Consider the following 27,356-nt stretch of genomic DNA (forward strand, 5'->3'; position numbering starts at 1 on the left):
ACACCAGAATGGCAGACACTGGCAAATGGCACAGAAGAAAATTAGCTTGCTTGTGGCTTGGAGAGAGGTTGTGCCAGCCATCTGGCGCAGGAGATCGGCCACATGGCATGAAAATCATCAAGGCACATTAAGGTTACCCCACATCCCCTCAAAGCCTGTTCTCACAAAGGGTCTCAATTCTTTAAATAAAGGCAATATGCAACATTCCAGTGATGACAATATACCTATCTTTGAAATGTATTAAAGTAATTCACAAGACAACAGATGTAAAATCAAGAGGTGGGAGGGAGAGGGGGAAGCCTAGATTTTGAGGTTAGATACGTAAATTTCTCCATTATTTCTAATTCAGTAAATGCTATAGGTTCATTTAGATACGCGGCAACTTTGCAGTGATAATGATTCTGACAAGACAACGTTGTTTCCATTCTCCTCATGTGATTATAAAAAAAGCAACTGATTAAAAAATAACAAGATAACTCACTACAGAATTCATATGCACATTAGAAAACACTATTGAAAATTAAGTGAGAAATGAGGACACATTTAATTTCTTACCATCCAGCCTTTTTCATTTGTAATCAAGTAATTTCAATATTCTGGAATTCGAAATCTGTAACACCGTTTCACAGAAAATAATGGATTCTTTTAAACAAATACAGAGCAAGCTGAAGATTTCAGCTTGAAGCTTTCAGTCCTTCACGGTGATGTTTATAAGAGATCTCTTAGGGCATCTATTGGGGAATCTTAGAATTGCACTCTAAGCACAGGGTAAGAAAGAACTATTTCTTCTGCTAGTAGATTTAACAAGAAATATTAATTCTAACATTTTCCTCTTCCAAGTGGTCTTCATTATATTGAGCAGAGAGTTCAATAAAAGCCAAATAAGAAAGGCATTTTAGCACTGATCTTGAAATCTTCACAGATGAAAGTATTCACTAGTGGAATTAAAGAACTAACATTATACATTTGATCATTTGTCATCTCACTGAATCTTGAGTATTTACATTTGTTCTGAACTAAACATGTCATGTTTTAGATAAATACTAGACTGATTTCTCCCTTTACATAAAAAGTTCACTAAAAACCATAGTGTGGAATTCATTTCATAACAATTAGATTTTCTGAAGAAGAGATTTTGGTTTAGTGTTTTTTATTCTTGAAGTAGGTTTTCTCACCTATTTAGTTGTTTTTAATTTTGAATTTTTACTTACGGAGCTGTGGTAGTAATCCTGACATCTCTACACATTTGTCATGATTTACGTCTGTTTGTTAAGTTGCAATATTCTCTTTTCTATAATTCATTGCCTCTGAGCCCCATTGTAGAGGACTTCTCTGGAGACAGATGCTAGTTCTAGACCTAGACAGGCTTGAGCAGTGGGCTCAGGTGAACCTCATGAGGTTCAACAAATCAAGTGCAAGATTTTGCACCTGAACAGAGGCAACCCCCATTACCAACACAAGCTGGGGGATGAAAGGATTGAGTGCAGCCCTGCCAAAAAAGATCCGAGTGTACTGACGGATAGGAAACTGGTTATGAGAAAGCCAACCACATAGTGGGCTGCAACAAAAGAAGTATGGCCAGCAGGGGGATGGAGGTGATCCTGCCCTTCTGCTCGGCACTAGCGAAGCCTCACCTGGAGTACTGCAGCCAGATGTGGAGTCCTCAGCACAGGACAGACATGGACCTGTTGGAGCACATCCAGAGAAGGGCCACAAAAGCGAATCATGGAATAAAACACCTCTCCTATGAGAACAGGCTGAGAGCGCTGAGGCTGTTCAGCTTGTAGAAGAGAAGGCTGCAAAGTGACCTGAGACGTCCTTTCAGTATCTAAAGGGGAGCTACAGGAAAGAAGGGGACAGACTCTTTAGCAGGGTCTGTGGTAATACAACAAGAGGAAATGGCTCCAAGCTTAACAAGGGTAGATTGGATATAAGGAGAAGTCCTTCACATTGTGGGTGGTGAGGAACTGGAACAGCTTGTCTAGTGCTGTGGTTAACGCCTCATACCTGCAGACTTTCAAGGTGATGCTGGATCAGGTCCTGGGCAACCTGATCTAGTTGTGGTGTCCCTGTGCATTGCAGGGAAATTGGCCTAGGTGACCCAGAGTCCCTTCCAACTCTAAGGATTCTATGATTCTAGCCGGTCTGCAGTAGGATAAAACTAACCATTTGACTTTATAGAAATGGTAGCTTTTGAAATTTTATCAGTGAAGTAGCAAGCCCGACCCCACCTCCATTTAGATGGATTTGTCTGAAAGCAAATGTTCTGTCAGGGGCTCTGCTTTCCCTTCCGTTGTGTTTTCCAACACACTGACCTGTAAAAGTCCTCTGTAAACCCTGGGTAGATCCAATACATTGTTTAAAAAAAAAACAAAAAAGAGAAAGAAGAGAGAAACAACAGGGGGCCTAACCTGAGGCACACTAACAGATTGTTAATGGCACTGCTACTACATTGTAGTTATCCGGGTAACTTTTCTCCCAATACAAAATCCCTTGAGCAGCAACGGATTTGATGCCTCAACAACACACAAAGATATTATTGTTTCACAACAACACGTCTAAAAATTTAACATCATCATCATTCTGTTTGTGTCCAAGCATTACAGAACTAGAAAACCATGTCTCCTACAATTTTAGAGTTCCCTCGTTTGTTCTAATTTCACATCAAAGAGTTGAACCATGAGGGTTTTGCTAAGGAGTAAGCCAACCAGAATAATGACTGCAAGTTTGGAATACAGCTCTAAATGAGCACACTGAGATACATAGCTCTAGCCTTAAGCCCTCTCATGTATCTGATTATATTCCAAGTTGTACTAAGAACATAAGGGAACCTAATCTTGCAGACAATGTGCTTACTGACTTTGAAGCAAGTCTGTGAACTGTATGTGGCACAAGGGACTTCCTACAGTTTTAAAGGGCAAGAGGAACGTTCAGAGGCACAACTCACCTTGTGTCTCCTCGATAGTGATCAGCCTGACAGAGAAGAGCACAAGGAACATTAAAAGAGGAAAATATTTTGGCCAATTCTGATTATATTGCAGAAGTTTGTATTTCTTTAACAGAATAATTTCATCAAAAGTTCATAATGATATTGCAGCAACTAGATGTAGTAAAGAACACGGTGCACTTTACTACTGGAAGACAACATTATAACTTGATACACCACTTAGTCCACAGCTCTACACAGTCAGAGTCCTGCTTTGGCTTTCCAGAGAACACCACTAACAATCTGATACAACCATAGAATGAAAAACAAACAAAAAATAGCTAACAAACTCAAGGAATATGGGAATTTTATCTCTTGCATCCCAAGTCTCTCCTTTTCACCTTGCAATTAATTTTTAACCACTTTGCCACTGCTGCTGTACAGAGGAATGGGATGATACAAAAGGACCTGGTGTGCTGTTTTCACTTAGGTAAATCCTAATGTAAAAAGGATATCCTTGTGCTTTTTCCACCCTGTGATGTAGTTCATGGGAATGAAAATTAAAACTGTAGGCTCATATTTTGCATACACTTTGTCTTCCTTTCTTTTTCACTGGTCAGCGTATGAAATCTAGCACCTGTTTCCTGCAAGCAGTGTAATAAGGTAGTAAGTGTTAACAGACACACTTCTTAATATGAGGGATGGGAAAGGGTTACTTGAAACTCTTGCTCATTTCAATGAACCTCCTTCCAGGATCCAGCTAATTCTCTTCCAAAACTCAGCCTATTTCAAAATGACACACTTTCAATTACATATGACATACTACCCTGTTGAATTCTGAATTTATTCTCAACAGTACAGTATTATTTGCAAAGCTGGGATTTATAACAAAAGAAAACAGATTATCTGCAAAAAAAAAAACCCAAGAACTAAAAAATGAATGCATTACATAATAAGCCTGTTAAAGACTCACTTTACAAATTATTTTTATTATTTCTTGCAGTGTCTTTCGTATTATACCACCATTCTTGTAGCTTCTATTAGAGAAAAAGAGGAAGAGCAGGCTTTTGTTCTTCATTCATTGCGACTTAATGGAAAGTTGTTTTAAAAGTATTAACCAGTCTTATATCAATATAATAAGAAATGGAAAAATAAAACACCAGGAAAGAGAACTTATGTTTTCAGAAGCAATTATAAATCAATAGTTAAAATCCTCTATACCTGATAGATATGCATTCATCCTCACCACGAGTTTGGTTACCTTTCCAGTGTCTATGAATACAGGAGATGTGACTCCTGTATTCACAAGGAAAGAAAACACAAATGCCCTCTTTTTGTTTGAATGACCAAAAGAACACCAAGAAGCTAAGCTGTTCAAGCAGTCACAAAGGAAACATGGGGCAGTACTGGGAAAAGAGGTTTCCCATTTGTTATTCACTCCTAATCATATGATAAATCTTTCCTTATCAATCAACATGAAATTTAAAGCAATCGTTACAAATTATCAGTAGTGATGATATAATATCTGAGTATAATAAAGGCATACAACTGAGCATCAGGGAATTCAGAAGAATCACAGTATGCACCTCTTTTGCCACAAATGATATCGCTTGATTGATATACTCTAATAATATTGATTCAGTGCAACTACAAATACACCTGCTGTGCTCACTTGCTCAGCGTATGCTACAGAACTTACACTTACAGAATTCTCTCACTGAAAATAAAAAGTCCAGCGATGCATGCAGTACTTTTGTACTGTGAACATTTTGGAACAGGATCAAAATACACGCAAGGCTTCTACACGTTTGTGTCTTGTTGTTATGTCTTCTTCTAAGTCAAGAAGTTTGAGAATTCTTAGATTTACTCCGTTCATAGTATACTTTAATACTAGGTGCTATTTCCACGTGTAAAATACTTGAAGTGCCATTTGTATAAAATTACTTTATAATGCTTTAATGAAAGACCACTCATTTGAGTATTAAAGCACGAGTTTAGAAATGCAGGTGCAATATGCAGACTTCATTTGTATTTTTCTTTGAATATGCATTTTCTAGCACCATTTCTGCTCACAAAGATCACAACTGGATTTCCATATTGCTTTTCAAGACTAGATAAGGATGTCAATGTTTATGGTATTTTACTCTTGAAAGCTACTTTCTTCAGTCCCAGCCTATCTATCTGCCACCTAAATTCTGATCCAAAGTTAAAAATTACTTATAAAATTAATGGGGATGTTCAAGGAAAGACTGGATGTTATGTTGAGGGACATGGTTTAGTAGGAGCTATTGGGAATAGGTGAACGGTTGGACTGGGTGATCTTTTAGGTCTTTTCCAACCTTAGTGATTCTATGATTCTATGATTAATCAGAAATTCCTGTTAATGGATAGACACATTCTGAGACATGCTGCCAGTTCTTTAAGCTATTTCACATACTTGTCTTTCCACACATTGAAAGCAAATTTTCTATCAATTCTGACTTGGGACTGATGCGTTTTCTATTTGTTGTCCAAAAAAATAAGGCACATGTAATTGCTAATCATCAGTTAGGAGATTGTTCTCAGGGTCTTACTGAGTATTGCAGAAGCAGAATGCTATTACCAAGTCAGCAGCCAAGAGAATAAATCCAGAAACTCTCTCCTCACTCCACTTGCAATCATGTCATCCCATTTACAACATAAATCCAGACTACTGCAACAAACACATTTCATACAGAATACAAACTTTGTTCATATCTTAGCTCTCTAAGGAAGTAGGGTAAAATAATTTCTCTGTATATTTACATTTATATTCTAATTAAGATTATAATTCAGTTTTAAGTACTAGCATAGAATTCATCATGCAGTACACAAAAAAGCCCTCAAAATAAATCTGTTTCATGACAAAAAAGAAGAGATTTCCTTTCAACGGAAGACAGCAGATGGATTTGGGGAAGACTCTACAAAGAAAAACAAAAAGCCAAGCACTTGAAATAATAAGGGGCGTTAATTAATTAGAGTCTCAATGAATTATCGCCAAACATTTCACAGACAACCTACAACAGCATCAACATTTTTAACAGATGGCTTTTGTTTGTTTTTTGTTTCTTTTTCTTCTGAAGAATGATTTTAGGTAACTTTGAAAATATTTTGGGGAAAACCATTATTTTGAAAAACCATACTGAGGAATTTTACAAATGCTTATTGAAAAGTTAGCAAGAAAGTTTGAGTCTGACTGAAGGCAAAATAGGAAACAATCATAGAAATCGTAGGTGCCTTACAAGTAAAAGCAAAAATAAAATAAAATAATATAAAAAAATAAAAGCACAGCTGGAATAGAAAAGAAAAACAACATGAAAAAGGAATTTTCAGGTCAATGGGGGACTTCTGTTTTTTCAAAAAGCATGGACAAAAAAGATGGTATTTTGACTATAAAAATAAGATGTAGTATTAGACAAACTTTAGGTAATTAAATGCTTAGGAAAAAAATTCATTTTAGTGATAGAGAAGGCTGCACCTTAAATTGTGCAGAAAGAACCTGCAACATTTGGTCTGGGTGCAGGATAATGACACTGAAGATGGAAGAGATGAAAACATTGTATGACTATATATAACTATACATACCATATAACTAACACTGAAAAAATGGTACAGAGGTATTCAAGAGCCTTTTTAAATGTGGACTGTATCTTACCTAAGTCTTTAGAGTGACAGAGGAAAAATCTACAGTTTAGACAAAGCAATTTGGAGTAGGAAGATGCAACCATTTTTGAATAGGCAGTGCTAGAAATGGGAAGATGATAAGGGGGTGAAAGACAGAAACACTGGACTTAGAGGCAGATCTTGAGGAAATGTATTCCCAGAGAAAGACAAAATGGGTCAAATGGCAACACTAGATCACAGCCAAAAAGTACCTCCAGTCGTTTGAGTCCAGGAAGCAGGGATAACATGAACTGACAGAGGAGCAAAAGAGCTGAATATTATGATACAGCAGGTGAGACGCAGGGAAAGAGACAGACAGTGATCAGAATGTGATTCCTGGAACAAGTGGAAGGGCTAAAAGGAAGAGAACAGGTTCAGGACCTGCAGTTCAGAACATACGGTAAAGGAAAAACAGCTGTGGAAAGGTTACCTCATAATCTCACCTGACGTTTTTGCAAAGTCCTTGGCAAGATTTTGTTTCAAAGGAAAGTAAGAAGAGAAAGGAGAAAGTCTGAGGGACAAATGATTAATGGTGAGAAGATGATTCGACTGGATAGCAAACTGTAAACAAAAGCTATTATAGCGAGTTGTAGGACCAGGGAGACTAGATAGTTACTCAAAATGAAATTATTTTAAATTCAAATTCATTTGGTTCCAAGCAATACAAAGGCACATTAGGAGAACCATTTAGACTAAGCATAAAACCACAGCACAGGACCATTGTCATCTAAGCCTCTGTGGATATAATCAGTGTTACATTTTTATCTATCCCAGCTGTGGCTGCTAACCCCATCAGTGCAAGGTGGCCATGCCTGAGTAGCTCAGTTAACAGTAGCTCAGGTACAGATGTCAATCTCATTTGTAGAAACCAAGCAGACTAAAATGAGATACAACCTATCAGCCAGCTTTATTTAGCGTAAGCATCTCTGAAGGGCAGCTTTAAAAGAAAACACAGCATTAAACTGTGTTACAGGCTTTTGTCTAAACTGTTTGCAAATTCAGCGATGCTATTATAGTCAGTATTTCCACTGCCTATTTTAAAACCAAAATATGCAAAGGAAAATCAACTTCAATGTTGTTAATATACTAAAGCATCCCATCAGCAACCTAAGATGAAGTAGACTTAAATAGCTCAAGAAAGGTCCATATTAACATAAAAATAATATAACTTCTCCCTGTTCTCAAAAATTAAAGCAGTATTACAGCAAGCACTATTATTTGCTGCCCACAGACCCATTTAATGAAGTACACAGTAATGAAGTACAGTGGATCTATTTGACTATGTATGAAACAGTATGATGACTGCAAAATTGAATACTAGCTGGAAAGTGACAGCACATTATCATATACTCAGAGTAGTCAAATAATTGAGAATATTTAGCTCTATTATGATGTATTAATATTATTTCTATCCAAAGCGGTGAGGTATTTGCTAACTGCACTTTTATCAAGGATTAACCCTTCACATTATGACACAGAGGTGCCATTTAAAACCTATAGGCAATAACTGTTCAGTAAAGCTCACCATAAGGTATGGCTAACCTGCTTAAAATTCTATGCTAGTCTTGAAGTCTTGCTTTCAAATCCCAGATTCGTTACCCATTTGAAACAATTAATTGATTTAAGTTAAACCCAATATAAGGTTACAACACAACTTGCCATTATTTGCTATACAATTCTACGTTCAACAGTTATTCTTAACTTACTAGTAACCAGCCTGCAAAGAATAAATTGTCAACAACTCAACTCATACAGCCTACTTTTCACAGATGAATTTTTACATAGCACTACAAGAAAACACCATGAGGCGTTCTTCAGTTTATACTGGTTGTCTGTGCTGTCTTTGAAATAATGATGTTGAATTCCTCCTGAAATAAGCAGTGGTTGATTTCTCTGACTCCATCTTACAGATTCGGTTCTCGTTGGGTTGGAGCTCGATATACAAAAGCATTTCTTGGCAGCAGTATTTGTTTGCACGCTAAACATTGTTCCATTCTTACCTATCAAACTTAGTTTTAAAAATATTTATAAATAAGAGAAAAGAAGAAAAAACTCAGTTTAGGAATGAAATAGTTACAAAAGATAAAGGAAACATCTGCATTATTTTGAACACTCATCTGTTTTCCCTGTATTCCTCAGTGTAAACTGCCATCTATTTAGAATTGGATTCGTTGCTTTTTTTCAGGTGACACACATGCCAAGAGAAGAAATGGATCTAAAATGACACTATAAATTAGCTCTCAAAGCAGACTTGAAATTAATCATGTTCTGCAATGCCTTTCATAATTGCAGGATAGTTTAAACACATACTGAAGAATTAGAACAGTCGAAAGAACTTCAAAGGCATCCTGACACTGCAAAACTGAATATGGGCAAAGTGATGTCTTTGCCCAAAGAAATGGTGAAAATGAGTAAGAAAAAGAAGAAAGAAAAGTTTAGAACCAGACGTATTGTTCTTCTATAGTCTCTCCACCAAAGCAGCAGATCTGGGCTAACTCAGCCCACAGAATTTCAGCTAAGGCTGTTTCTTGCATTTGACACCTTGAAGTGATGCTTTAAAAATTGTTGCAGGACAGGCAAATCCACCTAAGTAGTTAAGGTCAGCCCCGGGGGTCTTGAATCTCTAATCAGATTTAGAACATCATAAAGATCACCAGTGAAACTAGAAAAATTTGATGTCATAGACATGGCTTGTACCCACATATAAACAAAGGTTGAATCACAGAAAATCTCTGAACTCTGAATGGGGTCTGTCCTTACTAAAGAAATGACTGTGGTGAAATTTAAATTCCTCACAGGGTATATTCTGGCAACAGAACTTAAAGCTGTGTATTTCTATTAGCATCAAACCCATTAAATTATGCCTGGAGGTGCTGGAGCAGGTCCAAAGAAGGGCAACAAGGCTGGTGAAGGGCTTGGAGAACATGGCCTATGAGGGGAGGCTGAAGGAACTGGGGCTGTTTAGTCTGAGGAAAAGGAGGCTGAGGGGAGACACCCCCTCTCTCTTATTGCTCTCCCCTCTTTTTTTTTATTGCATCTGGTTCTGGAGACACCAACACAAGGACAGGGAGCTGCTGAAGAGCATCCAGAGGACGGACAGATGATCAGAGGGCTGGAGCACCTCCCCTGTGAGGACAGGCTGAAAGAGCTGGAGCACTTCAACCTGGAGAAGAGAAGGTTTTGAGGGGACCTTACAACAGCCTTCCAGGACCTGAAGGGGGCCTACAGGAAAGCTGGGGAGAGACTTTTTATAAGAGCAGGTAGTAACAGGACAAGGGAAAATGGTTTTAAGCTGGAAGAGTGTAAATTTAGACAGATATTAGGAAGAAATTCTTCACAGTGAGGATGATGAGACATTGGAACAGGTTGCCTGGAGAGGTCGCAGATACCCCCTCCCCGAAAGCATTTATGGCCAGGCTGGATGGGACTTCTAACAACCTGCTCTAGAGGGAGATGTTCCTGTCTATAGAAAGGGGGTTGGAACTAGATGATCAAAAAGGTGCCTTCCAACCCAAACCACTCTACAATTCTATTAAATACCTGAAAGGTGACTGCAGTGAGAGCAGGGTTGGTCTCCTCTCACTGGTGACAGGATGAGGGGAAATAGCCTCAAGTTGTGCCAGGGGAGGTTTAGGTTGAATATCAGGAAACATTTCTTTACAGAAAGGGTTGTTAAGCACTGGAATAGGCTGCCCAGGGAGGTGGTTGAGTCACCATCCCTGGATGTGTTTAAGAACCGTTTGGATGTGGTGCTCAGGGACATGATTTAGCAGAGGGCTGATAGAGTTTGGGTAGGATGGTTAGGTTGTGGTTGAATTTGATGATTAAGATCTTTTCCAACCTGATTTCTATGATTCTATGATCTTTATAGTAGACTTCATACTTAGAAATCTCCAAATAGAAGACTTTTTGCACAATTAATCTGCATTTTGTTCCAATTTGACTTTTTAAATCAGACTGTTCTCTTGAGCTTCTCATAAAGATTCCAAACTGAAACAACCCCACCCTAACCTTCCAGTTAACTTGATGTCTACACTCCTGCAGTTACGATTATCCACTAGCTTACCTTGGCTGTAATTTTAGCAAGAAATTGTATGAGATTTTTTAAAACAAAAAAATAACATTTATGTAAGTACGACTTAATATCTGTAGGCAGTGAAACAGCATGAACTTGCTTTCAAGTAGTCAATAAGGCATCATAATTCAATCCACAGTATACATGCACAGTTTGTCATATTCAGTTTTGTACCAATAGGAAAAATAAATTAGAATCTCCAACAAGACTTAGCTGTAGATGAACCATACAATTGCTATTACTTGAATATGTATTTCTGAAGTATTAACCAGCAAAGTGAGAGCTGACTGAAACTTCTTAATGTACTCAAACTCAGTTCTTTAGAAATCTTGAAAACCTCAACATATTTTGTTTCATACATTCTTTATGTTCCCTGATGCATAATGCGTTAGAGTCATAGTAGCTACCAAAGTTGTCATATACCAGAAAACTTCAGATAAAATCCTCGGTGTAGTGACTTTGTTGTCATTTTGTCATTGGAAATTATGTTGGTGATTTCTCCCCAAAAAATTCTCCTTGTTTTTTGTTTTTTGGTTTTTTCTCCTTGTTTTCTTCTGTTTCTACTCTACTCCTCATTACAGTCAAAGCAAGTATTGGCCAGAATCTGTTTTTGTTATTTTACTTAATTGTACACAAAATTGTACCACAATTTCTGTTTTCAAAGTCACATAGAAAAACATGAATTAGCAACTCACTTGGAATTACAGATAGTCATTCACTTCATAATATCACAGTTAGTCAAGGCTCTCAACTATAATAGTTTTCAAGAACTTCACATACATTGATAAAATAGCACAGCTACTGTGAAATAGGTAAGGTGAATTAGTAGACCTGGCCATGACAATTAGAGATAGACTCAAATATAGCAATTAGAGCAGCTGTGTAGGACAAAGAAAAATGCTCTCAAGTTTTCCCCAGACAAAAGGGTTCCCTGTTAATCACTACCATTTCATAAGATACCATTTTTGTCTCATACTTAACATCAACAATTATTTTCACAATAGAATTGCAGCAATCACCTCTGATTTTGGCTGTCTTGTTTCTTAAGACAGAAGAACAAGAGAAAGGATTGAGAAATGCAATTATTTCTCCAAGGTCACCCAGGACTTTGATGAAAGGTACTGATTCATGCACCAACAAGACCATTCTTGATACCCACAGCTACTTAGAGCTAAATAAACTGAGGCATTGTTTAGCTGCCTTTTATATCAATAAAATCATATCTTACTTGGAACTGCTATTTTAATGTGCAATTAATTTATATTTTTAACAAACTACAACCAGCTGCTGAAAAATTAAAAACTTAAAAAAATATATATCTTCCAGATCATACTACAGCAAGAAGAGCAGCTCATTCTCATTCCCCACTGACACACAGACAAAATCTTGATTTTATTACACAAAGATCTGATTAGGGCCATTATTCCAGCTTCTGTAGTACGCCACACAGATACTATAGCAAAGCTCTTTGAAAAAGTTAAATTTGCATATTTACTTATTTTAGTAATTACACTACTCCTCCTCTGGACTTTTTATCTTTGCACGTCTGCACACTAACCAACATTTGGTCTCACATATTACAGCCTTGTGCATGGTCTGACACCAACCCACTTGCTCAAGATGTTAGCTCTGCACAAATCTGCAGTTACTTCTGCATCAACCAAACCCACCCCCTTTTATGAGTCACTACCATCTTATATTCCTAATATAATCTGAAGTAGGCCTCTGAATTTCCCAGGAAGGAAAATCTTTGGCAAAGATTTGTTTTCAGAATAAAATGGAGGCTATTTTTGTGTTTCTGCTTTTGAGGAACTCAAAAGGAAACGTTCTGATTTGTAAGAATCCAACTCTCAATTTGCATGTTAGCATTATGTTAATGAAAACAGCAGGTAGCTTACAGATACCTTAGAGTCTAACTGAAGATTTAGACACCTAATTTTAAGCATCAAGACTGGAAGAATAACCATACTTGTTCTACTTGAGCTCTTTCAACAGTGTTTGTTTTGATCAGATAAATCTAAAATAATTAGAAAACTCTCAGTACGAATGTTTAGCTGTGTTCTGAAACACCTTATCATATTCTATTTTGTCTTGCTTCATATAGCTCAAAATTTCTTGCTAGCATTAGCTGCTGTGCTTTTGGTTTCAAAACTGAGTTTTCCATTATCTTTTGTGCATTTTTCATCAAACACGAAACAGGAGAGAAACTATATATCTGTCATATGCAGTGTTCTGCATAATAAATGCAGAAGCACAACCTGAGGTACTGAAAAAAATTAACTCATGGAGCAATCTGTAGAACACTGAATATTCACTGAATGTTGTTTTCCTCCCTTCCTCTCGTGACTCAGAATGTGAGCAGCGTGCATAAAAAAAGCCTGATGTAGAGCTGTAAAATGCCACTGAGCAATTCAGATCAGAAACTTTACTAAAGTACTCTTGAGCAATGTGGGAATTTCAGATTTAATTCCCTATCACAATCTAATCCTTTTTTATTCCAAATGAAAAACTGAAGTTGTTTCCTTTATAGAACTTGATATGTACTTAAAATGAATCATCTAATCACATATTCTTTCCTTGCAGAACACAAATAATACTTCTGATTTTGTGAGTTGTGGCTAACAGAAGAATTAAGGAAGTTTTTGATCTATTTATCCCCCAGCTATTTTAAAACTACTATAAAAAACACTATTGACTTTGATGGCATCTTGGTAACACAACATTAAAAAAAAAAATCAAGTTTTTAATAAACATCAAATATCAAAAGCAATTCATTTTCGGAATACTGAAGAGCAATCACTGGTAGGATTGTTTTAGTTGAATAGTCTTTACTTACTAACCATGTATTTTTTTTCCCTCACTTTCAATGCAAACCTCAGTTCTACCTGTCCTGCTTTCACTTGCTCAGGTTTCTCTTGAACCCTTTTATAAAGAGTTATTTTGAGTTTTGTCAAGTAGAGAGTATCCTGTGTTTTTCCATGAGCGTTAATGCTGTTATCATGGCAGCATCTGCCATCCAACTGCACCAGTTATAAGCATCACTGAGTTTCTGTCCACTTTCTCTTCTAAAAAGCAAATTTATGGGAATGCTCCTTAAAATATGTATTCTGAAAACGGTGAACATTTTTTTGGGGGGGGAACATCAGTAAGTGGAATATTTCATTTCTCAAAAGCAATTAGAGTCATTTCCATTAAGGTCAGTAAACCACACTGAAAAAATCACACTGAAACAGATATTTACTTATCCAACAAGAATTTAGATCAAGTGATTATTACTAAAACTACTAAAAAACAAGAATTACATTAACCCTTAAGGAGGTATCCAAACTGTGAACATCACAGAAAAAACTTGGTCTACACTCAACATCAGGAATCAATAGAGAAAAATGCAAGGCAGCACTCAAACTGATCTGCAGTGACCATTAATATGGCACATAAATGTGGACATCTCTTCTGGTAGTGATGGCTTAGGACGTGTTATATTTCACCAGTTGTGTTACTCCTATGGAGATATTAAAAAACTTTTAAGGAGATTTGAGTTCGAACTGAGAACAAAGTGCTTATGGAAACTCATCAGCACTCTTTTACAGGAAAAAAAAGAAAGAAAAAGGTGGCAGGCATGCGAATGCAGAACTCTGATTTCATTCACATTCTTCAACAACAGCAGATATTTCTAAAGTATCGCTGATTTAATAAAAGAACTGCCAGGCACGTGTAGCAGTTATCAAAGATCCACCAAATACTTGAATACTAGTATGTTTTACTTTTTAATCTATTTAGATGGAAAAATTAAAAAAAAAAAAAAGAGAGAGAAATAAACCACCAGAGCAACTGGAAGAAGTACATGTAATCACTGCATTGTATGCAGTGCTGTTTTGAGTTGCACATCTCTATTGCGTTTGCTAGACTGATGTTTTGTAGTTAAGCCAGCTGAGTTATTGTCTCTATGCTCTAAGTTCTGCTTCTTTGTTAGTTTATTACCCAGAGATCAAATTAAAGGAAAGCAGACTCTTTCCTTCCTCACGTTAGTCCCTGTGGTAGCAACACTGAAAAAGCAAAGGTCTGAGAAAGGCAATAGAAGGAAGTCTCAAAGGAGAGGAGAGCAGGAGGTCAATACAATTGGTTAAGAAAGTAAACTAACAACACTAAGATGATAATGCAGCTTACTGAACAGACACATCTTGCTCTTGTAAGAAACAGTTCCTTTCCAACCACAAATTTGTCATAGGTTTCTTAGAGACTCATCTTTTAGCTATAAATAAACAAGATCTTTGATAATCTATAATTCTTTATGAAATATAAACCTTCTCTGGTGTCAAGTTGATTTAGAGTGATACTTTTTTGTATCTTTCTGGTTTCAAGTACAGCTAGCTGGGGAACTAATTCAAAAAAAGAAGCTGGACAGTTTAATTTCATATGAGAACACTTTCTATCCTTAGATTACAAAACTTGCTTTACTTTTGCTAATGTCCTTAAGCAAACTAATTTTAGAGTTAATGGAAATTAATACAAAACTTTCATCAGGTATTACAAATACCGGATTTACAGACACTCAGCTCCACTTTTTACATTTTACTGATCCTCCTCAGCATATTTGATATCCTGTAACAGAGAAATCATTAAAACAAAAAAACCCTACTCCCCCCCCCCCCCCCCCCCCCCCCCATCTATGCCCAGGAGAATTGTACTTTGCTACCTACATGTTTGGGGTATTTTTTGTCTTCCCCCCCACACCAGAACTACTTTCCTTATGGAAACGCTTAATCATATTTTAATCTGATGAATTATGACATGTAGAATTCTTGTGTTAAGGATGTTTCAACTGTACAGTGGCAGATGTAAAAACACCATTTAATTTTACTAAGTTTAACTTGATATTTTCCAGTTTGTTCAGTCATTTCTTATTCTATGAGAATGCTTAGAAACTGCTGTTTTGAATGCCTCTGTCAACCTTCCCTCCCTCTTGTTAATCTCTTTTCATCAAAACAGTTACATGCCTCTTACCCTGTACTTTTCAATTCCCTTCAATCTTGTTAAATCCTGTGCAAGAGAGTATAATGGCCAGATGATTCAGTGGTTCCCATCTGTATAGCAAAAGCTTTGGTAGCATCAGTGAGGATTTCTACCTAAAATCCTCTCATCTGGGCAAGATTATTATGCAGCCTATCAGGGAGACTTTGAAATCATAATTCTCTCAAATTCAGAGGGGGAAAAAAAAATCTCATATACTAGGAAGAGTAGAATTTCACCCATTCTGAGTCTTGCTTTGTTCCTCTTATGAAACTAAGGCATTATAATTTGAGAGATATAATTTAGAATTCCTTCACTGGAAAATTCTGTTTTTTCATTTTCTAATCCTGCCCTGCGTCAGTAAAGGAGGAGGATAAATTGAGATTCTATGTATTTCTTCCAAAAGGGTTTTATTCTGACAGTTCTATGTTAATCTTTTTTTGCCCTTTACTCTTCTGAAACATGCACTTGATGTTCCTTGAATACATACGCTGTTTGCTCCTTCATTTCTCCTCGTTTTGTTGAAGGCTGTTGACCACAAAACAATGCTGATATTTCAGAAGGCACAGATTTTTCAACATTATGTTATTCATCAGATTCAAATGCACCACTTCTAAATACTGTGTTTTCATTTTCCATCGCAAATCTTAGCTCCTCAAAGACCTGTATTTGTTTTTCTTTGCTTCTTAAGTATTATTTGTGCCCATAAATGATCCCTACGATGATAAAAACTATGATTAGGTTAGCATGTTTCAGCCTCAAGGCAGTTTTGAATAATGATGAGAGAACTGTGCTACTAGGAAACTTGAAAATAAGTACTGCTTCTTTCATTTGATCTTATACATTACCTACATCCTAGTAAAGGAAAAAATAATGATTTGTTTTCTGCTACCAATCCCTCTGCAATGCAGTCAAAGTTTAGACATGGTAAACTTGCATCTAATTACGTCTTAAATGAGGTTTGAACTTGGTGGCATCCACATGATCGACAATATTCTCCATGGAGGATGCAGCTTTGGGAGTTGAGCCTCAGCCCTCACCTTGCACTGCTTTCCCCTGACAACTCTCATGTGCTCACAAGCTGCAGTCTCTTCCCACAAGCTCATCTCCTCAAAACCACAGCCGTTCCTAAGGGGAACTTCATATGCTGTGCCAAAAATACTATCAGGAAAATGCTGGCAGGCTTCTGCTCTTTGTTAAGACTTCTGCCAAAAAAAAAACTAGCACTTGCAAAGGGTTTCTGCCTCAATGCTCTAAGGAACTTCTGCTTCTGTGTTAATCTCCTGAAATTTTTAATATGAACCTGAGCTCCTTTTTAGTTTTCTTTTCTTAGCTCTGACTTCATGTTCAAGCAGGCACTAGCATGCTAAAGAAGCTGAATTATGATACCACAGAAAAAAACCTTGCAGAAAGAAAATTAGAAAACAGTAAACCACATTTAAACTTGGGAAATGAAATTCTAAGTTGAGCTCCTACCTAAAGAGAAAGATGGGTATATATGTAATTATGTGTCACAAAGACAGGGAATACTAGTATAATTTCTAAAATGTGAAACGACTTCAAGAAGAAATTTAACAGAAGGCTACAGTTCCAACAATAAAAACATATAAATGTTTACTAAACAGAAGAATAAATTGAGGTTATTCAACAAACCAAACAGAATGGTATTAAGTTATACTATACAGTAGCTACTTACTAAAGCTGACACACTGAAGCCAATGCAGGTGTAGAAAGCAACAGGATGGAACTAAAGAAAAATACTGCCTACAAATACGCTGTAGTCCTAGTCTATGCCTACATTCATCAGCTTCATCCACATCTTCTATCTCTTCTTCAAAACCAGATTTTAAACACTTTTCTAATAAATTTGAGTTGCTACATTAATCTCTTACAACATCAGACCGTACTGCTCAGATGGATTTTTCTACTTCTCATAACCTCTGCTGATCTCTCCATGATAGACAATGAATACTTAAGGTTTTGTATCACGCCTAGCAAAATGTGTTAGCTAATTAAGTGGATACATATCTAATCCAGCAATGTCTATGCCAGTGTTACTTCCGCATTCAAGACACTAAGCGTAAACAGAATGGTACAACTAATTAATAGCAACACCATCTTTAATAGCACTATTGACGTTATTGCTGAAGTAAGCCCTTGGCTCACCCCTTCCTCACACAAACACAGCACTGACAAAGGCTTTACTGTGGCACAGCTATTCTTTCATGCTTACTATTGCACTACCAAAACACAGAGGAGCAAGAGAGTACCATCACAGAATCACAGAATTGTAGGGATTGGAAGGGACCTCCAGAGATCATCGAGTCCAACCCCCCTGCCAAAGCAGATTCCCTACAGTAGGTCACACAGGTCGGCATCCAGGCAGGTCTTGAGCATCTCCAGAGAAGGAGACTCCACCACCTCCCTGGGCAGCCTGTTCCAGTGCTCCGTCACCTCACTGTACAGAAGTTCCTTCACACATTGGTGCAGAACTTCCTATGCTGCAGTTTCCGGCCGTTTCCCCTTGTCCTGTCTCCACTCACCACTGAAAAGAGTTCAGCCTCGCCATTCTGCCCCCCACACCTTAGATATTTACAGACCTGGATCAGGTCCCCTCTCAGTCTCCTTTTCTCAAGGCTGAACAGACCCAGTTCACTCAGCCTTTCCTCATAGGAGAAATGCTCCAGGCCCTTCACCATCTTTGTGGCCCTCTGCTGGACTCTTTCCAAGAGATCCCTGTCTTTTTTGTACTGGGGAGCCCAGAACTGGATGCAGTGCTCCAGATGAGGCCTTACCAGGGCAGAGTAGAGGGGGAGGATCACCTCCCTCAACCTGCTGGCCACGCTCTTTTTAATGCACCCCAGGATGCCATTGGCCCTCTTGGCCACGAGGGCACACTGCTGGCTCATGCCCAACCTGTCGTCCACCAGGACACCCAGGTCCCTTTCTGCAGAGCTCCTCTCCAGCAGCTCATCCCCCAACCTGTACTGGTGCATGCAATTATTCTTCCCCAGATGCAAGACTCTACACTTGCTTTTGTTAAACCTCATCCGTTTTTTTTTTTTGCCCAGCTCTCCAGCCTGTCCAGGTCTTGCTGAATGGCAGCACAGCCTTCAGGCGTGTCAGCCAAGTTCTACTATGTTCTACTTCAAATAGAATATTACAAAATAATATAGAAAAAGGCAACCTCGGCAGCATTGCCAGCTACATCTACAGATTTTTTAAGTTTTTTGAATCAGTATTTCAGCTTTGGAGTCCTGGGAGACTCGCTGCATTCAGTTAAGATAAACAGACCCAAAATAAAAACCACAGTCTGCCATGGTTCAGTGCAGTTCTCATTTTCAAGCTTCTGTATGCAATAAAGATTATACATTATCAACATTAAGCCAACTCAAAGCATTTTTTTTAAGGATCTCTAATGCTTCCGCTGATACAAAAGGTCCCCAAGCATATTCCTGAATCACTACTTTTGCTGTTATAAATATGACTGCCAAAAACAGGACAGGAATGATAAAAGAAAAAAATATATATAATTTAAAAACTACTCAAAAGAGCAGCATCAAAATCAGAATGCTTTTAGCACAAATACTGGTTTTCACTATTTTTTAAAGTATGTATGCATGTGTAAATACAATCACTCTGTACACACACATCTTCACATGGAGGACTGTGTCAAGATTAGTGAGTGAAGCCTCAATTAAATGCAATTTTTTTCCAAGTTTATGAAATGAATATTAAAAATCTTATTTCTTTCACGATGATGTTCATTTTTGTTGTTCAGATCCAGTTAATCATCCTTTAAAGTAAGATATCCATCATTGTACTTGAAGACTGAGGATTTAGGACTTAGGACTATAATGTGAGCTTAATTCTAATTGTAATACTTAGAGAAGTTAGTACATTGATAGCTCTAGAAATTTCTTGTAGAGTAGCCTTCGCTATGGTGTACATAACCACTACTGAAGCTGCCATTCCATTACTACCCACCCATCTTAATAACTTCCTGAGCACTTCACTTTACCTATTGCACTTATTCATTATTATTGTATTTTTTTCATACCTCCATACACAATAATAACGAACAGTGCCAGTACAAGCTTGACAGGATGGCTGACTAGACAGGATACTCTGACATAACAAAACAAGACTGAAGTCTCTCAGAACTCTTAAACTCAATATCGTTTCCAGCTTCACTACTGGATTTAGTCTTAGTGCAAACAAGAGAGTATTTTATACTTTTCCATTCTCTTCAGTTTTTTTTCTAAGAGAATAGAATTAATTTTGATCAGTGCCTAAGGCCTCAATCTCAGTCCTTAAAGTTACCCAGTGTTCTTCCCTTCACATGAAGGGGAACAACATTTGATTAAACGTGCAAACGACAGAGAAGCTAATCAAGGATTAAGTCTGTTTATTCCATTACTAAAAAGAACTACATACCAAAAACTTGTGTGCACCTTACTTATTTGTAAGACAAAATAAAGTAATAATCAAGCTCTTGGCTTAGTGCTATTCCTCACTTGTGTAATAATATGCTTCTCAGTGCCAACATGTTGCTGAAAGTAAAGGACTTGAATAAAGAGTAAATACAACAGAAGAGACAGAGAAAAAGGGAATTAGAAAACATGGAAACATTTCTCGTTTCACATCAGCTCCCACTATCCCTTGATTGCCCATCTGAATATTTGCTCTTGTAATACATTTTTTGTACTTGCTTTCATGACGTGTTTGTTGATCAAACAAACTGATTTATGCCAAGGAGCAGCAAGACGTGAAAAGGCAGTTTATTAAGGGCTATGTCTAAGATTCCTATCTTAGGATTCCCCCCCCCAAAAAAACCCCACAAACACCACACAGTGAAGTGAGATACCACAATAACATCATAGGTTAATATTGCACCGACCAATTCAGAAATAATCCTTCCATTGACTTCATTTGAAGAATTCCACATTTTCACCTCAGTCACTGTGACAAAATGAAGCTGGTTCTTCTGAACTTTAAGCAAGTATTTTATTCTGCATAATGGTAAACGTGTTTTTTTTTCTGCAGTCTGAATGAGATTGTAGATGAAGCATTGCAAAAATGCGTGCCATAACCTTTCAGTCAGAACAGTTCATGGTATATCTTCTACAAAGAGATGAGCAATTGAGACGAGTAGTTGTATTTTTGAATTCAAAAAACATTAATCAAACAAAAACCACCAAATAAAACACCTGAAGAAAAAGAAAATTACCTCAGGAGAATAATCAACAGCAAATATTCATAATGAAGCCATTTTAAAAATGCAATTCATAGAAGAACAGTGTAAAAACATACTGTGTTTTTTTTTTAAATATGAGATCAGAAGCATTTCTGTTACAACAGAATTTGATTTTATATAAATTGTACTAATTTTCCCTGAGTAAATCTGATATTCCTTATAGTATCTATTCCTCTGTGCAAATGCCTGATGGTTTCTAGCCATATTTAGCAAACCACATCAACTGTGTTTTCCTTTTGAACGTGATGGACGACTCAGCTCTGTTAGAGTACATGAAGATCTACACACTTTCCTTGAAGAAACTTAAGTGCAAGGCCATGTTACGTTTATTTTTCATTTTGTATACAAACCCTAGTCAGTGATAAATTTCCCATCATTTCCTCCTCACACCAATTTGATTGCTCAGCAAGCTTTTATATGATTCCTTGAAGTACTTAACTTTAGATCTCTTAAGTCTGTTAGTACCATCTACCAAACTCAAGTCAATTGAAAATGATTTTGCAAAGTTTCATGATGCAGCACATTAAATGCCTAAAAAAAAAATCTAAGCATCACATCCATTGTTTACTTTCCATCTCTGTAGTTTTATAACTGAACTAAAACCTAAATGCCGTCCTCCAAAACTAAATATATAAAAACAAACTTCCACATAACTCTGCTTAAAGTGTAGGTGTCCTTTCATTAGCGATAAATTGAATTGGCCTGTATTTCAAATTGTTAGGAATTGCCTTTTATCTTTTTCTTGGCAGTCAAACTTTGTTTGGAAATGCGTAAATATCTATTTCAGCAGATCCTTAAGCACTTTACAGAAACAACCCAACACCTAGCTTGTGTCAATGGGGTTGCACTAGGCCTGTCACTGTACTAACTGCATTTGAATGCGTGTTTAAAGAAGGTTTTAAAGCACAGTTATAGAGCTCTTGTTTGTTTGTTTGTTTGCACTCGGCTTGCTTTGTTAGTTTGAAAGCCTCTAGGCAGAGAACACTGACTAAAGGGAATCTCTGGAGAAGACTGCTTCTCCCATGGAGAGGAATAGAGACCAATGTGGGATCAGCACAAGCAGTGGCCTTTGGGAATCTAAGCTTCTGCAGTCTAACAAAGGGTCAAAAAGGAGCAGGCCCATAAGGACACCTCCTGCAGAACAGAAAAGCACAGTCCTATGGACCAAACTGCAGACTGGACTGAAAGGGCTGAAAGTTAGAAAGCTGACAGAAACCAAGCCTGGAATTGAGTGAGATGTTCTTCTTTAGGAAAAGATCTACAAGCCTTTCTTAAACCTAATTCTTCTCTTATGAAATCATAGTGAATTTTGATGTTAAAACTTGAAAATTTTCTATATTCTAAATAAGGCCAGGCATTTGAGTTTTGCCTTTTTTTTGAGATGTTCATAATCAGGGAAAATTACATATGTGCTTTAATGCTCCGGCTTTTACAAGACCAATCTAAAGAACGATATTAATAGCTAATTAAAAGAACAAAACTACCTGCTTTGGCATTAAAACACAGTACAGACAACAATTTTTTAGACACTTTCAGGAAAAGGTCAGAAGAATTTGAGTTGTTGTGTAAAAGGAAAATGGAACTATGAGAACGACAAGAAGACCTGATAGTACCAGCATATGATATTCCTGTACCATAATCTCCTGGGGAAAAAAAAAAAAAAAAAGGGAAACTGCAGCTTCTGGGTGGAAATGAAGCATTAGCTCTAAGTTCAAACACAAACCCCCAGGCAGTAGTATATGCAGACTCACACAAAAGACTGCATAATCACTTGTTTTCAAGAAAGATGAATTCAGACTACAATAGAAGTAAATAAATGAGTCCTAGGCTAGAGAATTGTAGGGCTAGAACGCTGAAGGAGAAGATCTTGCTTTGCTTACTATAACCAAAAACCAGTCCAACGGGAAAGATAACTCATATCTATTAAAAAAAAAACTAAAAAAAAAACCCAAAGGAAACAATATTCTGTTCCCTTGTGAATCGAAGGACAATACTGTTGTAAACAGAAAAGGTACACCCAGGCTATAAATTCAGCCCAAAAAAGCCCTCATTCCAGCAGTCTCAGGAGTAACACTTTTAAAGTACGTTTTGACAGAGAAGTCCTCCCAGTCCCATCCACTTTTAATATGTTAGTTGGTCACCCTATTGTAATGATAATTAAATGGCTTTCACTAGTCTACCAGGCGATTGGCATAACTTGTTCCTGTGTTACTACTTCCCGTGCTTCTGCACCAGTTTGGGGTCAATTCAGTACAACCACATAATAGGCACTTGTAAGAATCTTTGCAATGTTTATTTGAAAAGCAATTAAACATGATGTTTAATTTGCTTTGTGGAGTGAAAGTCTCAACAAACATTTCAGTTTAGAGATGTGCTGAAAAACACTGGTATCAGAAGCGTCATTACTTTTTCCTTCTAATACAGCATATGTTTGAAGACATACAAAAAGAAACCTCAACGCCAAAGCACTTTGGTTCTTGAAATGTTCTTGAAAACTAACTTGAAAACTCACTTAAAATCAGTTATTTTTTCCTTTTTTTTTTTTTTTATATTTGTCTATTTCTATCAGTGAAAAAGAGTATCAGAACTGTAATACACAATAATCATACTGAATGGATGCAAGGAAGTTATCGATCTTTACTGAAAGGTCCTGGGAAATTTTGAGAACCTACTCACTCCTATCAGACCTGTGCAAGGAGAAGCTGAGAGAGGTAGTTCTGGGACAAGCTCAGGGGATATGGAATTACTGTCCCTATCTGCCTACAGGGATTTAGAGAGAGGACAAATCAAGACTCTTCCAGAAGCACTCAATGAAAGAAAGGCAACAAGAGCAAATTAAGGTAGAGTGAACTCTAACTAGTTGCAAGAAAATACTTCACAATGAGAGATGTTAAGCACAGAAGCAGGTTTTTTAGATCCCTTCCAACCAAGATGCCTTGGTTGATTCTAAAACTGATCTATGTTTCAGCATCTTTTGCTTGGACTGGAAGGAATAGCTGCAGCTCTTGAAGGAAAGTACATCATACCTAGTTCAAGCTTGTATCTTTTTCTCTTTAAAGATCAAATCAGAAACATTACAGTTAGTAAGTTATCAACAACACAAAGCAGATCACTAAAAAAAAAAAGCGCACAATATTTTCTCCACTCCAAAGAATTAGATAAACTAAAGTCTATGGAGTAAATTTAAAGGTTTAGAAATTTGAACATGCTGAAAGTATAAAACACTTCAAGCTCAACACTTAGTGTGATGTTACATCTTCATAAAAGAACTCACCCCTTGAGCAGCTGCAGGTTTTGAGTTGAAATAATTAACAACTTCTTTGTTTTCTGTACACTTAAAAAAGAACAAGACGACAGACTGAACCCATGTAATATTTTTCTCAGCAAGGTTTTATCTAGAATTCATTAAGCTTGGTGTAACATTGAAAAAAGCAATTTTCCCCAAACACTACCTACTGCTGCCATATATGCCAACTGCAAAATGGTGTGAAAGAACTGTTTTTACAATAAAGACTTTCTTGACGTGACTGACTCAATGTTTAATAATTTATTCTGATTAGAAACATGCATACTTCAGTTTGTGTCAACATTTGCACTGACAACAAATAATGTAGTTGCACAATTAAATAAGATCCAAATATCTAATCCAAATCAAATTTGACCAGTAGCAGCATTGTTCAGATTTGTCCTTTCATAAAGCAGATAAGCAAACATATATATAGCCTTATAGTTCTGTATGGCCATCAGTAGTACAAGGACACAGATTTTGTATTGAGTTGGGGAGATCTCAGATTTTTTTGCCAGAGCTTACCTTGACCCACCTGGTTCACTTGGTTTAGTTATAAAAAATAATTTTTCAATGACCAGGTAGGTATGCCTAACTTGCTTTATATACATTTATTTTGGTATGTTACTCACACAGTAGTTATATAGAGAGAAATAGCAATTAGTTATTTTTTGTAGGGGGTTTATGACCTCAATAGAATAAAAACGTAAGCGAACAAAGATTTTCCATGACAGCAGAGACCATGAGAAGCAGCAGCACAGCACAGAGGAGTACATGGGATGGCAAAAGTTAAGGTGAGGTCTTGCAGTGGAGACCCTGGGGCTGCAAATGACTTGCAAAAGTTAGAGGAAGAAACCCAGCTCTGGACAAAACCTTTTTGGGGGGGAAATAGGACAAAGGAACAAGTATCAAGGTGCGTAAAATGTATTGCACATTTGAGAATACCTTTTTATCTCTCCGTTGTTTAAGCTGCAGTAACAAACATGCCTCAAAATTTTGTATGTTCTAATCAAGGAGGAAAAAAACATCAGCATCAGACTTCTTCAGGCAAAAAGGATGCTGATGGTTTGCTGCAGTTTCCCTCCCTTCTTATTCCCTGTTCCTGGCTGCAGCAAAAGACTAAGAATGCCAGGGAACTGAATAATTATTAGGGAGTGGGCACTTAACTGCATTATTTACTGTACTATTTAACTCTATTACAACAGTGTGGTTTTTTTCCCCCCCTCTGCAATAGTACTCCCTACTATTGTTTCTCTTGCTGTAATAATTAAATCTGAACTACCAATAACTGCTGATCAAGCTTCTGGGATTTCGATTAAAATAATAAATTTTGACTTCATTTAAAAGACTTGTTTCCATTTCGCCTATAACATGATGTGGAGCATAATATTTGCTGTAACTTTTTCAAGCCTAGTGACAATAGGATTATTATGGACAATAGCTGAATTGTGCATAGAACATTGTTCAATTATTATTTATTAATATAAATGTTAAAAAACTGAAGTCAGTAAGCAGTCTCTAATCAACAGCGAACAAAAAGACCCCTCACATCTTGAAATGAATATTTTAGCACTTCAATTCTAGGTGAACACAGCCACCTCTTAAACAGCTTTCGCTGTTTTTCTTGTTTCACAATCCTCTAGCAGACAATTTTACGATTAGAATTTTTTTTTCCTGTTTTCACAGAAATTCTTTAAGAAAAACAAACAAGATTATTGGTTGTTCTGGAAATCAGACCTTTAAAATTTTCATCCATCTGTACCTATAATAATCACCTGATAACATAAATATACTCTATGGTTATTTAAGAAAACATATTTTTAGATGATCTCTGAATCAAAACCACTGAATGTATTTTCGTCCTTTTGAATTGTTTAACACGCCGTGGAATTGTTTACTAAATGTAAACCATGTAATCAAAAGAGAAAATCTAGAATGATGTGAGAAACTGCACAAAATTCCTCTTTCTGCCATAGGTGATTGTATCTGATGACTGCACATTACGCCATGAATATGCATAGCATATTCATAAAGCAGCCTACACCTCAGAAAGTAAGAGTTATGGTCATCCGATCACCTCAAATACCTCAGCTCAACTCCTTTCATTCCCACATGTTGCCTTCTTAACTGAATTTAGCTATGCACTGATTAACACAGAGTGTAACATATACACATCTGACAGGGAGCACTACAGTTTTGCCTGTAGAATTAACAGCACAGCTTCAGTAAGCCCAGCTTTTTTGGATGATTTCATTTTGCCTTTGATATGCAGAAGCCTGTGCCTTCCATCAAACAAATTGCAACAGGGTTCATGTTATATATTTTTTTTGGCTAAGCTTTTACAGCATTTCCAGGAGGGACTGGAGAAAGAATATTTTAGCGTGCATGGAGACCATTAAGTTATTTTTTTTTCCCCCCCTAAAGTGCTGTTCTCAATCCAGTCTCCAGAACAGATGAGCCTGAGCAGAAGGAAACCTTTGGCTCTAACATAGAACAGTTAGAAGTGTCAGAAGACTGCTAAAATGTTCTTGAAAACTAACAATTCAGTCATTGTATGATGGGGAAAGAAAGTTGAAATCTGTGGAGATCTTGATTTACAGCATGTATTGTGTTAATTACACCCCAAAGACTGATATTAGAAAACCAGTAGGTTATTTCAATCAGATATTTTGCTAAGCTCTAACTTCCCATCTTGCAAATCCTTGCTTTAAAAATACACTACTTGTGTCACTATTGTGTCCGTATGAAATATATGAAAAACAGCCTTCCTGGACCCTTTACGCTTCAGGACTGAATCCCAAGGGACTCTCCCTACCAGTCCTGAACGGTTCAAAGCCCACCCTTCAGTATTTCTTCTGTGCTGCACTGTGTTTCCAGCATATATCAGGGAAACTGAAGTCCCCCATGAGAACAAGGGCTGGCCTTGCCTCAACCCCAATCCTATTATTATTCCCCCAGGTTCATTCCTAGCAGGATTGATTTCCCCCTTCCCAGCGAGCCCTGCCAGCTTTCGGGCTAGGATCTATTTCCACCTTTGAGATAGGTGAGATCCACAGCCATCAAGCCAGGTGAACTGCCCCAAGCAAAAAAAAAATAAAAACCTATATATATATAAATATAT

Source organism: Lagopus muta, chromosome 4 (genome assembly GCF_023343835.1).
Source record: "Lagopus muta isolate bLagMut1 chromosome 4, bLagMut1 primary, whole genome shotgun sequence".
Lineage (NCBI taxonomy): Eukaryota > Metazoa > Chordata > Aves > Galliformes > Phasianidae > Lagopus > Lagopus muta.